The 16,821-nt window shown below is 50.4% G+C and overlaps 1 protein-coding gene and 1 long non-coding RNA gene across 5 annotated transcripts in view; both read right to left on the bottom strand.

Annotated features, from left to right (window-relative positions):
- Window positions 1–16,821, bottom strand: part of LOC132540452 (leucine-rich repeat-containing protein 52-like) — a 282,090-nt gene that overhangs the window by 245,418 nt on the left and 19,851 nt on the right. The gene's annotated exons all lie outside the window — the stretch shown is intronic.
- LOC132540232 (uncharacterized) lies at window positions 8,335–12,046 on the bottom strand. Of its 2 annotated transcripts, none has more exons than XR_009551441.1 (3): window positions 11,911–12,046; window positions 8,861–8,913; window positions 8,335–8,396 (listed from the first exon to the last, which is right to left on the bottom strand). It is a non-coding gene; the product is annotated as an uncharacterized LOC132540232 (long non-coding RNA). The 2 variants fall into 2 exon arrangements; XR_009551440.1 differs by lacking the exon at window positions 11,911–12,046 and adding an exon at window positions 9,804–9,905.

Here is a 16,821-nt window from a genome sequence, read left to right on the forward strand (position 1 = left end):
TTGGCCAAGATCTTGTTTAATATTTTGGCATCTATGTTCATCAGAGATATTGGTCTGTAGTCTTCCTTTTTTTTTTTTTTTCTGTCCCTATCAGCTTTTGGTATCAGGGTGGTATTGGCTTCATAGAAGGTGGAAGGGAGTATTCTTATTTCTTCAATCTTATGGAAAAGCTTAAGAGGTATGGGTACTAACTGTTTCCTGAATGTTATGTAGAATTCGTTTGAGAAGCTGTCTGGTACAGGACATTTGTTGTTGGGGAGATTCTTAATAACGATTTCAATTTCTTTGTCTGTGATTGGTGCATTTAGGTTTTGTAGTTCTTCTTGCTTCAGTTTTGGAAGGGCATATGTTTCTAGGAATTGTTCCATTTCTTCCATATTCTCTATCATGGTGGCATATAGTTCTTCATAGAAGTTTTGCATGATTCGCATGGTGTCCTGCACCAAAGCCAAGGACTCAGAAGAAGGAGAAGAGTCTTGAGGTCCTGGTGCACTATGGTTGAAAAGTTGGTAGTGAGAGTGTCAAGAGCACATGAAAATTTATACTCACGTGTAAACAACTGTACAGTAATCCATTAAGGTCTCCATCAAGTAAAAATTAAATAAAAGACAAAAAATTGAACATAGTAAAGAAAATACTATCGTTATTTGGAGACATTCATTGCAAGTTTGTAAGTAAAAGTTTAATTTTCTAGTGACTTATCAGAAGAAGAATGGTGTAAAAAATGTGAAGTGATTTGGAATATTTTAAGGTTTTGTTTTTTAAATACCTATAATTTGTCACTGTGCTTTATTTTGCAGGAATTACAAGATCTTAGTGTTAATATTTTTTACTGTGGTGCTATGGAACTAAAATTTATTTTTTATACCTCAGAAACAACTAATTATTACTGTCTAAAATGTGTCATTTTGGTATAGTTAATTTCGAAAAGGAATTACCATATGAATTAATAAACTGATGAAAGCCCCTTTCAGTGACAATCACAAAGGTATATTACTATGTTAAACGTAGGTATCCAAAATATATTTTTTATTTTTACTAAGGAAACACTGATAAAAAACATAGGATAAGAGGGGTACAACTCTACACAGTTCCCACCACCAGAACTCCGTATCACATCACCTCCCCCTGATAGATAACGTTCCTATTTTTTAACACTCTGGAAGTATGGGCCCAATATCAGAAGGTGGAACGTCTGGCTTCTGTAATTACTCCCCCGCTGAACATGGGCATTGGCAGGTCAATCCATACTCCCAGCCTGTCTCTCTCTTTCCCTAGTGGGGCAGGTTCTGGGCAAGTGAGGCTCCAGGACACTTTTATTTTTTCTTTTCCTGAGCCTGACATTTGATATGCAGGTGGATCCAACTTATTGTCTAGGGAGATGATGCCATGGCTGGAAAAAGGACCAGAAATCTGGATCAGGGAAGAGAGTAGCTGTGTTCCTGGGATGCCAATCTGCACTACCTTCCTTCCAAGCCCTCCCGCCCAAATTCTGCCTAACCCTGCTAAGGCTGTGGGGAGAAAGCAAGGAGCCCAGGCAAAAAGAGTGCATTAAAAAGACACATGTTTAATTTCCAGCAGGAGAGGCCACTGGATGATGGTACCAGGTGGCCCCACTGGAGTTTACAGTTTACACTTTATAATTTACAGTTTACATGCTTCCTTAGGGGGTACACAGAGAGTACATGATGGGGAAGGGTGCAGCTTCTTCTCTTCTGTTGTGGGGTCTGTAGAGTCCTCTGCCAAGCGCCATCCTCCATGGTGCTGCTCTGGGGCAGGTGGTCGCTGAGAACTGTGGACTGCCTTGCACTGGTGCCGCCATCTTGAAGTAGAGCCTTAAGTCATGACCTGGGGAAGAGCAAGAAGGCCACATTTGGGCAGCCAAGTCTCCTCAGCAATGGGGGTTGGGGGAAGAAGAGGGAAAGTGGGATAGTCAGGCAAGGGGTGAGAACAACTTTAAACTAAAGCAGACCCACCCTGGGTGACTAGCTCCTCAGCCATTGTGCACCCCGCTCTCCCTTTTCTGTTGGAACCCCAGGCCCAGGAGTCACCCACTCCTTCTAACAGAGGAAAATGTTCCTTAAAGCTGAGCCCTGCCCACAGCACTCTCTTGCTAGAGCAGCTTCAGACAGCAGGGGAGGAAGCCCCTGTGGGACAAGGATCTGAGCAGCCTCCACCTGTACCCCCATCAGTTACCCCATGCTGGACCCCAGGGCTCTGCAGAGAAAGCACCAGGAACAGTGCTTGCTTCTCTGAGTCAGAGTGCTGTGTCCTCAGACAGTATGACACCAGGACATAGTTACCTTCCCGCACCCTCTCAGCTACCTTCCACTATGCCCTGTGACCACACTGAGATGTTTCTAAGAAAACCTGAGATAAAGTCATACAGCTTGTCATGCGGCAGGTTAAGCACAGGTGGCACAAAGTGAAAGGACTGGCTTAAGGATCCAGGTTTGAGCCCACTGGCTCCCCACCTGCAGGGGAGTCACTTCACAGACATTGAAACAGGTCTGCAGGTGTCCCTCTTTATCTCCCCCTGTACCTTCTCGTCCTCTCTCCATTTCTCTCTATCCTATCCCATAAGGATGACAACATTAATAACTACAGTTATTAATAACTATCAGTTTTAATCAAATAGAGATGGGAATGAAAGCTGAAATGAAAAATAGATACCTTCCTGAGAAAACTATGCCGTCTTCACTCGGCCCATGCTGGCTTCTCCATGTGCTAATGGGCACACAGGTGTCCCTGAGTCCGGAGATGTGGTGTGAGCTTTCCTCCTCCTCCTGCTGCTGCTTCTGTGCTCCCTATTCTCCACCTGGGTAAAGGAAGATCATTGGCATGCGTACTCAATCAGGCTGTGTCCTGGGGCTGGGGGGGTTTGCACTCCACACCCCTCAAAGAACACACCCTAACTCTATGTGGAGCCTCCCAGGTAGGTGCTGGGATGCATGCCTTCAAGGTACAGGGAACGGACACTTCACTCACCTGGGTTGTGTTCCCCAGACTAAACTTGTGCCTCTCTCTTTCTGTCTCTGGCCAGGAGCCTCACCTACAAGTGCACAGGTGGTCCCCCAGTCTGTACTGCTCTGAATGGGGCTAAGCTTAGGATCTCTGAGTTCCTCTGAGATCAGTATTCCCCACTGTGCTGCAACCCTGAGTGGAGCTTGGAAAGCGTTTTCTTGCTCACATAAATTGGAATGAGTTTACACCTTTAAGTTCAGAGATAATAATGGTCACGGAACGCAGTAGGTACCTTGGTGTTGGCATTGGCAGTTCCTCCTTTACTACTTCTGTATAATGTCTGTGCTGTAGATTGGCCAGATGGATGGATGCTGGTGATCACAGCGCTGTGGGGAGGCTTCTCTCATCCCCAGTGGCGCTGCCTCACTAGCCTTTCTTACAATGGATTAAGGAAGGTCAAGGGAATGTCTACGAGATGACAACTTGTAACCCCCTTGCTTTTCTTCCCAAAGCTGTCCCAGGGGCTGAACATTGTGGGCATATTGGATCAATACCAGGGTAGCAGCCAGACTCAGAAATTGTGGGCACCCTCATTGGCTACAGCCCTAGGCTCTCTCCCACATGGAGAAGGCAGGGAGAAGAGGCCTGGAGGCTCCTCACTGCACTCACTCCTCAGGTGCTCCCTGACTAACCCTCCTCCCTCACAGGGCCTCCAGGAGCAGGCAGGGTGTTTGGGGCCTCTTCATTTACTCAGATGGGTGCAGGGACTGAACCCCTACAGAATATGGAATCAGTGACAGTTATTGCTCTGTGTGGGAATCTCTTTGGGTCCCTCCTTTGTGTGGAGAGTTCACACTACCAGAGATGGGTGTCCATTTCTCTCTACAGGTCTCTGTGGCATGTTGTTCTATGCTCCTCTCGATTATGCTCCACTGCCTGCGCTTCTAGGAGATCCTGCTGTAGATCCCACTGGTTACACTGACACATGTCCTAAATCCTATGATACCCCTGCCTCAGGCCTGCTTGTGTGGATGCAGGATCCTGGTGCAGGGAAATCTCACCCCGTCAATAGGAAGGCTTATTTCAGTGTGGTACCATAATGGACACATGGAACTGGAACAGTGGAAGTGTGTCACTAGTGATGTTAGGAAGAAACATTAGCAAACATAAATGAGATTTGAATTCTTTAATAAATGTCATCCATCCTCAAAGAAATATTTCTCTTAATATGTGAAGTAAAAAGATGTCTACAGATCATCACCCTAGCACCTTTAATGTCAGGGATTGAACTAGGGAGCACTTACTTTTTCCTCTCCAGCCCCAGCCAAGTCTTAACCTCCTGGGCAGCAGTTGTCATATTCCATCATATGTAAGAGAAAGAGCGTCACCTGCATAGGACAGTCATCATATTAGAGCTAGGAAATGACATGAAACCATTCGTTGAATATATGGGAATGAACGTGCAAGTGCAAAGGGGTTGCCCATGTTCTTAAATTAATACAGTGTCTTCTTTAACTGTCTAGAAAGCCTTTCCCATCTACATTTTGACCAACTCTGTTGTTCTTAAGTACCAGAAGGTGAACGACTTTGTTTTTAGTCTCTTCATCACAGTGTCTGTCTTTCTGTCCTCTGTTTCCATGAGGCAGGAACTCCTTGTCTCTTCATCAGGTGTTACACCAGGACCAGATGAGTCCTTGGCTCTGAGGAATGGCTGCTGTGTGTTCTGACAGGGAGAGATGGGGTGGCCTTGTTGTGGAGTAGGATGAGACAGAGATTGAGAGGGTGACTGCACCTGAGCAGAGAAGACAACTCAGGAGTCTGTGTGTGTGAAGGCCACTCCTGACCAAGTCAGGGATGCACCACATGAGGAAGCCTCTGCAGAGCTTGCAACCCTCATTGTCTCTCTGCCCAGGATGCTCACTGGCCAAGTGCTCTGATGGAGTCACCAGACTGTGCATGCAGCTGTGTGGGAGCTTCTGTTAAGTAGTCCGAGTGCCTGGGGTGCAGTGTTTCCCACTGGAACAAAACCAGAGTGGAGCTAGGAAATGCTGATTTGATAATCCTGTATGATAGTTTAATGAAGTCTGGAGATCAGAAAGATCATGAAGTGCAATAATTAGCTCCCTGTTGGAATTGTCCAATCTTCCTCTTGGTCTGCCTGTGCTCACGGGGATCTGAAAGCTGGTGACACCAGAGCTATGTGGATGCTTCTCCCATGCCTGCTGCTGGTACCTTACTATTCACCTTTCTCACCTGGCATTAAAGAAAGTCACTGGCCTGTTGCCACTGTCAGGGCTTGCAACCCAACGTGCTTTTCTCTCTAAAACCACTCTCATGGGCTGCATATTGTTGGAATGAATGGCTTCTCTCAGGGTGGAATCCCACAGTCAGCAATGGGTCCAAAGCTCCTTCTCTGGGTGCCCTTCTTGGGTGTAGCCCTTGGGCCCCTCCCCCATGGTGAATGTAGACTGAAGGGGCCTGGAGGCTCCTTGCTACTGCACTCACTCCTCAATTGCTCGCTGTGTGTGTCACCTCCCCACAGCTCCTCCCAGAGAAGCCAGGGTATGCAGATCCTCTATACTTATTCAGAGGGGAGCAGAGGCTGCACCCCACACAGCCAGTGTGTCCTGCCTGCAGTGCCAGCTCTGTGTCTGTGAGGAAAGCTCCAGTTGTCCATCCTGCTCCAATTGCCCATGCTAATTGTGAAGAGCTCACTGTACAAGATTCAGAAGTCCACTTCTCTGTCCTGGTGTCTGTGGCAAACTGATCTCTGGTTCTGGTATGTCCTCTACTGGCTGCCATCATCAGTGATGCTCCTGCAGATGTCACTGGCCCCACTGACATATGCCCCAATGCCCATGTCATCCCTGTCTCCAGCCTGCTGGTGTGGTCACATGCCCAGGTACACAGGAGACAAATCCCAGCCAACATGCAGAGTTGTTCTACTGTTGCACCAGAATCAGTTCATTTAATTTTGGGAATAGCAGTGTGTCACCAGTGACTTTTGGAAGGGAATATTTGAAAAAACATGTATGAGATTCAAATTCTTTAATAGCTGCCACTCATCTTCAAACACTTATTATTTCTCTCACCTAGGATGGAGAGAGACCTACCCAGATCATCTCTCTGGCACATGTGCTATCCTAGATCTACCTTGAGAGCATTTATGGTTCTCTCCAACTCCGGCCCACAGCTCATAATCTGGTGTTCCTATTGGGTGCAGCTCTAAACTCCCTCCCACATGATGAAAGTAGACTGCAAGGGCCTGGGGGCTCCTCACTGCACTTGCTCCTCAGCTGCTCCCTGCCTGCACCTCCCTGCACACAGCCCCTCCAGGAGAAGGCAGGGTGTACAGAGCCTCTTTATTCACTCAGGGTGGAGCCAGGGGCTGAACCCCACAGCACCCAGGTTTTCACCTTGCAGTGGCAGCTCTTTTTCTGTTGGGGAAGGTTCTCTGGTCCCCTGTTAGTAGGAAGAACTATCAGAGTCGGGGGTTTACTTCTCTCTTCAGGTCTCTTTCCAAGCTGGTATCTGCTCCTGTGGCCTGCCTTCCACTGCCTGTTGTCCTAGTGACCCTCCTGCCAATGCCACTGACCCCGCTGTCAAGTGCCCTAAAGCCCATTTTCCTACTGTCCTGCCTGCTGGTATGGCCAGCGGCCCTGGGTGTGTCACCAGTGATATTAGGAAGGAAATAGTAGAAAAAATGAATGAGATTTGAATTCCTAAGTTCCTTCCACACATTTTTAGAGATGTATTATTTGTCTTACGTGTGAGGGAGAAAAATCTGCCCAGGCCACTGCTCTGTCACATGTGATGTCAAGCATTGAATTTGGGAGCACTTCCTGTTTTCTTCAACTCCATGCAAGACTCCACTTCCTGGCCTCCAGTTTCCATATGCTGTCATTTATAAGAGAGAAAGAGTGACCTGCATATCACAATCCTGCCAGAGCTATGAAATGACAGAAAGCCATGCATTTCACTCAATGTGTGAAAGAAGAAGTGTAAATCCAGAGGAGTTTCTCATGCTCTCAGATGAATGTAGACCCTTCCTTCACCAGCTAGGAAGGCTTAACTGTCTACACTGATGTGTTGCACGGCCCGAAGGTGTACAACCTGCTCCTAGTTTCTTCATCTCTTTTTAGCATTAGGTCATCTCTCTTTCTCTCTGTCTCTGTCTCTCTTTCTCTCAGTGGCAGGCCCTCTTTACTCTTCCTAGGATGAGACCCCAGCTTCATAGGAGTCCTTGTCTCTTAGGATGGCTTGTATGTGTGCTGGCTGATATGCAGAAATGTTGTTGGCTGTGTTGTGAAGGAGAAGGAGGTAGAGTGGGTAGCTGGACCTTAGTAAAGATGACAATTCATGAGTTTGTGTAAAGCCTGTTCCTGACTGAGTCATGTATCCAATACCCTAGGCATATTCTGCAGAGCTTGCAGCCCTCCTTATCTCTGCCCAGGATGCTCACCGGCCAAGCTCTCTATGGAGTCACTCAGGCTGTCCAGGCTGTTATAGGAGCTTCCATTAAGGGTGATTTAGCACCTGGCAGTGCAGTGTTTCCCACCAATATTTAATTTGAGTGGAACTAGGGACCACTGTTGGGGCTAAGTTTAAGTGCATTGTGCTTATGTCAATTTTAATTGTTTACAGACCAAAAAGATCACAAAATGCCATAGTTACCTTCCTGTTGGAATTGTCCAGTTTCCTCTCATGCTTACTTTTGCTTGTGCTGAAGGGAACCAGGATGTTGGTGACCTCACAGCTGTGGGGAGGCCTCTCTCCTACCTGCTGGTGTCTCACTGCATAATACCCTTCTCACCTGGGATTGAGAAAAGCCATGGGCATGTTTACCAGATCAGTGCTCATACCCTCCATGTTTTTTTTTTTTTTTTCAAGAAATGGTACAACTGGCTGAGGTTGTGAGCACATTGCATTCTGCCCTGGGTGACTTGTCACACTGAGCAGTGGGCCCACAGCTTATCCTCTGGGCACTCTTAGTCTGCATTGCTCAAGGCACCTTCCCACATGATGAAGGCAGAAAGAAGGGGCCTCTTGAGGTCCTCAGAGGGGTGTAGGAGCTGAGCCCTCACAGAATATGTGGCCTTCCTGCACTGCAGGCTATTTTTCTGTGGGACAAATTCCACTGGTCCCTTCTCAGTGTGAAGAACTCACTCTACAAGAGCCAGGTGTCCACTTCTCTCTCCAGGTCTCTGTGGCAGCTCCTCTCTGCTGTTCTGGCTTGTCCAATAATGCCCGCTCTCTTGGAAGTCACTGGTCCTACTGACAGGTGCCCTTCAGCCCCTGTTACCTTGGCCCCTGGCCAGCTGGTGTGTTCACAGGCCCAGCACACAGGAGACTCAGTGAAGTCAGCAGGCAGAATTATTTCACTGTAGGCACCAGAATCAACCCATCTAGTAGGGGGCAGTAGCAGTGTGTCACTAGGGAAGTTAGGAAGGAAATATTAGAAAAGCATAAGTGAGATTTAAATTTTTAATAGCTGCTAGACATCTTCAAAGATTTATTACTTGTGTAATGTGATGGAGAGTGACCTACACAGACAATACCTCTGGAACATGTGGTGTCAAGGATTGAACTTGGGAGCACTTACTTTTTTTATTTTTATTTATTTATTCCCTTTTGTTGCCCTTGTTGTTTTATTGTTGTAGTTATTATTGTTGTTGTCGTCGTTGTTGCATAGGACAGAGAGAAACAGAGAGAGGAGGGGAAGACAGAGAGGGGGAGAGAAAGATAGACACCTGCAGACCTGCTTAACTGCCTGTGAAGCGACTCCCCTGCAGGTGGGGAGCCGGGATTTGAACCGGGATCCTTATGCCAGTCCTTTTGCTTTGCGCCACCTGCGCTTAACCCACTGCACTACAGCCCGACTCCCGGGAGCACTTACTTTTTGGTCCAACTCCAGCCAAGGCTCCACCTCCTGGGCTGCAGTCCCATATGCTGTCATATATATAAGAGAAGAAGAGGAACCTGCACATCACAGCAATCATATCAGTGTTAGGAAGTGATATAAATGCATTCATTTAACTGAATGTGTAATAAGAGTACAAGGGCAAATCCAGAGAGGCTCTTAGTTGAACACATACCCATCCCTTCTTCAATGGGAAGCCTTGACCATCTACACTTTGGGAGAAGTGTGAATGGTGACCAGAAGCTATAGAGCTTTGCTTGTAGTCTCTTCTTAACTGTGCTTCATATATCTCATCTCTCTCTCTCTCTATTTATCTCTCTCGCTCTTTCTCTCTCAATCTCTGTCTCTCTACCAAGGACTCTTTGTTTGTCCTCCCTGTGCAGGTTCCAGGACCAGAGTAGGTCCTGGATCAGAAGAAGAACTTTGTGAGTGTGTACTAATGGGGAGACTGGAGGATTGCTATGTTGTGAGAAATAATACCTGAGTTAAAATAAAACTCAAGGGTCTGTGTGAAAGCTACTTGTGAGTGAGGATCCACCCTGTCAGCTGCGTGCTGCCCAGAGAACAGCCCTCCTGGACTCTGCCCAGGATGCTCATCAGCCAAGTGCCCTGTAGGAGTTGCCCAGGGTCTCCATGAAAACACTGTGTATCTGTGAGTGTTTCTGGACTTCTGAGACTTGCTCTTTAGTGCTAACACATGAAAACTGCTAAGGCAGACTTAGTCTGATCTCTCCACCAGTAATCGCTAAAATGAGTCTGTGTAAGGCTGGACTGTTTGACAGACAAGACAGGTCACTGAGGAGCAGCAGGGAACTGTCCTGCATGTAGGCTCTATTTGTTTGGTTTGAGATTAACACTGTACCTGAGCCTCCTCCCACTGAGAATAGAGGGATCAGAGGAGCATCCCCTAGACACTTACTGAACAGGTCTTTGCTGAGGGTCTCCAGGTCACTCTAATGTGGTGTGTCCCATGCTGCAGATGATACTCCTGGGGGTGGGGAGGCAAACTGGCCACAGTCACAGGGTACATCTAGCATCAGCCATGCAACTGAGTCCCTCCAGAGCCCCAGCTGCTAGCCACACTGCCCTGTAAGACCGCTGCTCTACAGGTCACTGTGTTCAAGACCAGATGTTGCACCCTGGTCCACACCCCGGCGGGAAGTTGCTGGTGCTCTATCTCCCTATCTATCTCCTCCTGCCTTCAAAGTTGCTATTCCAGGGAAAAATATATAAATAGGACCACCAGGATAGTGGGGGGGGGTCACTGTGAAGGCATCAAGCCTGGTGGCAAGAAATTAAAGCGTAACATGCAAGTGGATGCCACGCCCCTACAGGTTTGTGTTGACTATATCTATATCAATACTTTTATTACATACATAGAACGAAAAATGGGGAGCAGAAAATAAGACTACTACCAGGAGCAATGTGTAGCATTGTTAAGGAACCAAGTCCCAGCAGTGACCCGGAAATACTGAAATAAAAGGTTCATACAATAAACTAATAGTAGACAGAATAAAAAATAAAATATGCTTTAATCTAGTAAATTAAAAGATATAGTAATAACTAAGTAAAATAATGAAATAAAAACCCCAAATGAAAAAAGCAAATTGAAAAATAAATTTAAATAAAGAACCAAAATCAAACAATGTTGGTGGCTGTCCCCCTGGTTAACCACACACATTGCCACATGACAGTGTGTGTGTATCTGAGTTCTAATTCCTGCTGCCCACCTACAGGGAGAAGCTTCAAAATCTGTGAAACAGGTACAGCAGGTGTCTTTTTCTTCTTATCTATTTCCTTCTCTTCTCTGAGTTTAAGACTATCAGATAAAAATACAATAAAATAAAATCATCCCAAGACATGTAAGCTAAATGTGCAGAGCCGCCAGGCCAGTGATGAGGGTGTGGATTTCATAGTCATCACAGCTCCCAGCTCTGGACTTGACTGTGGGAGTGGTCTTTGGAGGGGCTGCAGCACTTACAGGGAGACCTGCAGATGAACGGCAAGGAAAGGCGGGGACCCCAGTTGGGGTTCTGGTGGTCTGCCTGGGTCTGCAGTCAGAACTTGAAGCTCTGAGGCCCTTCCTCATAGAGACCCCAGGGTTGGACAGGGCAGTGGCAGAGTGACCCTGGGCCACAGTCCCAGGAATGCTCAGATGGGTTAGGCTCAAAGCCTGCATCTTACTTATAATTGAAGCCAAGTCACTGGAGACTCTGGTGCCAGCAGCATAATGGTTTGAGTGAGCTGCCCCTCCAGACAGGATGGGAATCTGGGAACCCCAGGGCACCAGAAGTGGTGACTCCAGATGGAGCAGTGGTGGTTTTCCTTCTGGCAGACCTGGCTGATCTGTGGTCCATCCCACCCAGGGCCCAAGATGTGGACAGGTCAGTGGGTAAAGGACCCTGGGCCACAGTCAGCCCTGTGTTGGAGTCACTCAAGCTCAGAACCTGTAGCCTACTGATAAGGAAATTCAGGTCACTGGTGACTCTGGTGCCAGAGTCAGGAAGGCTTGAGTGAGATGCCCCTCCAGACAGATTGAGACTATTCAAGGGACCTGCTCCCAGAGCACCAGGAGGAATGACTCTAGATGGTGCAGTGGCAGATTTCCTTTTACTGTCCTCCCTGCAGGCCCTGTGTTCTTTCCCATGCAGGGCCCCAGAGGAGGACAGGGCAGTGGCTCAGTTACCATGTGCCACAGTCCCTGCAATGCTGGCATGATTAAGGCTTAGAGCCTGCAGCTTCCTTATAGCTGGCTTTATGTCTCTGGTGGCTCTGTTGCCAGCAACCAGGAATGCTTGTGTGAGCTGTGCCTCCAGACAGGTTGACGCTAATAGAGGGACCTGCTCCCAGACCACCAGGAGTGACTCCAGATGGTGCAGTGGTAGATTTCCTATTCTTGACTGTTCTGCGCACTCTGTAGTCTTTCCCACCCTGGTTCCCAGAGGAGGACAGAGCAGTAGTCATTGAACCCTGGGCCTCAGTCCCCGGAATGCTAGCATGGGTAAGGCTCAGAGCCTGCAACTTACTGTTAGGTGACTCCAAGTCACTGGTGTCTGTGGTGCCAGCACCGGGCATGCCGACTTCAGATGGTGCAGTGGTGGACTTTCTTTTCCTGTGATACCTGCAGGCCCTGTGTTCTTTCCCACCCAGGGATCCAGAGGAGGACAGGGTAGTGGTTGAGTTACCCTGGTCCACACTCCCCATGTTGGTCAAGTCCCCCAGGTTCAGTGTCTGCTGCATGGTGATAGCACCCACTTTCCTGTCTCCAGCATTGTGTAGGCTGCTATCTCTTGTCCCTGCAGAAGTGGTGGGAATGCCTGAGGGGGCTGCAGCCTTCACAACAGCAGATGTGGGCTGGCTGTTGGTTTTGGCCCCCAGGGTGGGCAATGTAGCGCAGGAGCCCTAATTACCTGAGGTCACCATGGAGGAGGGCCCCCGTCTGCTCTTGTGCTGGAGGATGCTCCACTGGAGGGACCACTGGCAGAGGTAGGGGTCCTGGAATCCTTTCCTGAGTGCCCCCCAGGGAGCACCTGCACAGGGGATGAATGGACTGTGCTCTGGCTTCCCTGTGTGCTGGAAGGATCTTGCTTTGGGACCTGAGGGGTGCTCATGGCAGTGCCCCCATCACCCCTGTTGCGGTTGCTGTTGCTGGGGTCAGCTCTGGACACTGTGGTGGGAGCAGTCCCTATTACTACCTTGGGCCTGCCAGGGTAGACTTCCGCCATGTAGATGACAAATCTAGGGACAGTACTCCTGTCTGTGGGGGTCTGCTGCATCTGTGCTGGGTCAGTCTCAGAGCTGGGGGCTTTGGAGTCCATTGCACCCAGGGCGCCAGAGGAGGAAAAGGCAGTGGCTGAGGGTCACAGTTCCCTGTTTGGAAAGATCATGGCTCAGAGTGCCTGTGTGAGTCCCTCCACTGGGCAGAGTGGTGATACCTGTTGCCCTTGCATTGCCAGCATTGCCATCAACCTGGGCAGTTGTAGACGGGGGCTGGCTCTTTGTTTGGGCCCTCACCATGGGTAGTGTAGAGCAGGAGCTCTGAGTCACTGGGGGTGCAGTGGAGTCGTGGGGAGCAAGGCCTGCCTTGGAGCAGGGCACCCCATCTGCTCCTGTGCTGGAGTGTACTACACTGGAGGGACCACTGGCAGAGGTGGGGGTCCTGGCATCCTTCCCTATGTGGCCCCCAGGGAGCACCTGTACAGGGGATACCTGAACTGTGCCCTGGCTCCCCTGTGTGCTGCAAGGATCTTGGCTTGGGACCTGAGGAGTGCTCTTGGCAGTGCCCCCATCACCCCTGTTGCTTTTGCTGGGGTCAGCTCTCAACACTGTGGTGGGAGCTGTCCTTCCCACAGCCTTGGCCCTGCCAGGTAGACCTCTGCCATGTATATGACAAATCGAGGGACAGTACTCTTGGCTGCCACATCTGTGCTGGGTCAGTATCAGAGCCAGAGCCGGGGGTTTTCGAGCCCATTGCACCCAGGGTGCCAGAGGAGGAAAAGGCTGTGGCTGAGGGACCCTGGAACATCATCCCCTGCTTGGAACAAGCATGTCTCAGGTTGTCCGAGTCACTCCCCCCACTGGGCAAGGTGATGTCTGCTGTCCCTTTGGAGGGGCCTGCAGTGCAGGCATCACCAGCAGCCAGGGCAGCAGCAGAGGGGGAATGGCTCCTCTTCTGGGCTCCCTTCCTAGGAGTTTTGGTTGAGGAACCCTGTGCGTCTGTTGGCGCAGCCCTGCCCACAGTGACCTGATGGACCCCTGAGCTGTCAGAGGAGGCATGGCTTCTTTTGGAGGCTCTAGTCTTAGGTCTTGTGCCTCTGCTCCTCTTCTTCCCAGAGGTCCCAGACATGTCACCCTGTTCCATGATTGGGGAGGACACACCCCGGAAGGAACCTTGAATTGCTTGGACACTGAGCTGGAGTAGGATCTGAATATTCCAGTGGTAATATCTCCGCACAGGTGTGTGTGTGTGTGTGTGTGTGTGTGTGTGTGTGTGTGTTAGGGGTAGGACCCAAATGTGGCCCAGAGAGGCCACCACCCACCCTGATCCCACCCCTCCCCTGACCTCCCCTGCCCCTTAGTGTTCCTGTCCACCTGATATAGGTGCTGTTGATCGCAGGACAAGTCCTTGGTTTCTGAATAAAGGACAGGAGGGAGCAGTTCACTGCATAGGGATCAGACCTGGAGAGAGCAATCTCTTGATCAGAGGTCAGCTCAGAATCAGAGATGCCAACTGCTTGACCTGTTGCCAGGAGACCAGTGGAAGCTGTTGGCCAGGGCAGCCCATGTCCAGTAGGGGTGGGGGACTGGGGGAGGTCATCCCAACAGAGACAGTCTTGGACTACAGGGACTGTCTGGCTGCTGGCCTGAGGGGTGACAAGCCCTCTGAAAGAAGCATGTCCCCTCCCCCTGCAGCAACCCCAACCTATACTGGGTGCTTGAGGGACAGCTTTTCTTACCCCCCCCCATCCGAATGTGGACTGTCCCAGTGCCCTGTGATTGGTGGAAACTGTTTTTCTAATGTCAGCTCAGGTGATGGTGTTCCATTAACTATCCCTCCCTCAACCCATGATAGGAATGTTCCACTTTCTATTGGGCACATTTGCACATCTGATAGATAGGGGGGCATTCACTATATCACATTGAGTATTGAAATCTACTCTTAATTGTATGGTTGTTAATGTGACTCATCTTATGAATACTTGTTTCATGTATGTGCTGCTCCTTATTTGGTTCATAGACAGGGTAATCCATGTAACCCCTTCATGTTATTATGGGTCCCTAATCATCATGCAATGCCCAAGTTGTTCCTCCTTTTTTAAAGTCACCTTCTGTTAGTGGGAGCAGCTTTCTACCATTGACTTGGTGCTGCTTTGTCTTAGAAGCTCAGCTGGGTTTTTTTGTAGAGAGCAAGTCAACAAATGGTGTTGGGGAAATTGGGTTGAAACCTGCAGAAGAAACTGGACCACAACATTCCACTGCACAGAAAAGAGAACTCCAGATAGGCCACGGGATCTGCAGAAGGGTCACCTAGAACAGCAGGCAGTGGAGCATAATCAAGAGGAGTATAGAACAACTTGCCACAGAGACCTGGAGAGAGAAATGGACACCTAACTTAAATTACACTTTACATGCTTCCTTAGGGGGTACACAGAGAGTACATGATAGGGAAGGGTGCAGCTGTTTCTCTTCTTATGTGGAGGTGTGTAGAGTCCTCTGCCAAGTGCTGTCCTCCATGGAGCTGCTCTGGGGCAGGTGGTTGCTGTGAGCTGTGGACTGTGTTGCACTGGTGTTGCCATCCTGATGTGGAGCCTTGATTCATGACCTGAGAAAGAGGTGGATCCTGACTCACAAGTAGCTTTCACACAGACCCTTGACTATCTTAGCAGGAGAGTAGAGAGGACCCACTATCTAGATTAGTTGAGTGACAGGACCCCGTGACTGACTTAGCAGGTGAGTGGACAGGACCAGTTGACTGAGAGGAGTAGGGGGCCTGAGGGTGTTCAGAGGCCTGGGGTGCTGAGTGGAGGAAGAGGCCTGAGGGTATTCAGAGACCAGGGGTGGTGAATGGAGGGGCCCTGAGGGTGTTTAGGGGATTGGGGTGCTGAGAGGAGGAGTGGGCCTTAGGGTGTTCAGGGGCCTGGGGTGCTGAGGGGAGGAGGGGGCCTGAGGTTGTTCTGGGGCCTGGGGTGCTGCGAGGAGAAGGAAGCCTGAGGGTGTTCAGGGGCCTGGGGTGCTCAGGGGAGATTGGGGCCTGAGGGTATTCTGGGGCTTGGTGTGCTGAGAGCAGGATGGGGCCTGAGGGTTTTCAGGGGCCTGGGGTGCTGAGGGGAGGAGGGGTCTGAGGGTATTCAGGGGCCTGGGGATGCTCCATGCGTGCTTAGGCACAGTGCTCTTCTGGGGCATTCCTCAGGATGCTCTTTGGGGTTCTCTGCCTGGGAGCTGCTTGGGTGCTCTGCCCTGCTTTGCCCCTCCCCTGCTTGCCCCTCTGTACCCCTCCCTGCCCCCTCTGGCGCACCTGTGCATGTGCTGCCCCACATTCAGCCAGTGTGGCTGCTGGGAGCACAGCCACAGGATGGAAGACACGGGCTCAGGGGCTGCTGGCTCTTGCCCTTCTGGTACTGCTGGCCGCTGAGTGTGCACAGAGGTGCTTATCCTGAAAGCCTGGCAGGGGGGCGCGGGGCTGCCCTGGGGGAAACTGCACCCCAACTGCTGGCAGGACCCTGAGAATGGCTGCCCCCATTGGGCCAGGACCCCTCTGTCTGCACTCCAGACCGGGTGGGGGCCCCAGAACTGCCCCCTCCAGCGGGGGGACCCTGAGAATGGCTGCCCCCATAGGGCCAGGACCCCTCCATCTGCACCCCAGATTGGGTGGGGGCCCCGGAACTGCCCCCTCCAGCGGGAGGACCACAGAACAGCCCCTCGGTCAGGCTGGGACCCCAAGATCTTCCCCCTCCAGTGGGCTGGGACCCTAGTGGAGGAGTGGGGGCTGCAATTGGACGCTGGGCTGGGCTGCGCCATCAGGGCTGCTGCCCACACTCAGGCCTGTGGTCACTGCTGCCCCACAGGACCCCCCTGGTGGCTGTCAGCATGAACATAGACATCTCCAGTATCAACATGGTGTCAGAGGTCAACATGGTGAGTGGGATCGTGGGAGAGGGGGCCTGTGGTCAGATGGCGGCCTGTGGGCTGAGAGGATCTGGGGCTGTGAATCTGCAGGTTGTAAGGAGGGGGGCTGTGATGGTCTGGGGGCTGTGAGGGTCTGGGGCCTGTGAGGTTTGGGAGTTTTGGTTGTCGGGTTGTGAGGGTCTCAGTGCTTGTGCGTCTGGGGAAATATGAGTTGGGAGCTGTGAGTTGGGGGAACAGGTTTGGTGGCTGTTAGGTGAGGGCTTTGGATTGGGGGTCTGTGGGTTTGGGGTTGTGGGTTTGGGGAGCTGTTG

This window comes from Erinaceus europaeus, chromosome 9 (genome assembly GCF_950295315.1).
Source record: "Erinaceus europaeus chromosome 9, mEriEur2.1, whole genome shotgun sequence".
Taxonomy (NCBI): Eukaryota; Metazoa; Chordata; class Mammalia; order Eulipotyphla; family Erinaceidae; genus Erinaceus; species Erinaceus europaeus.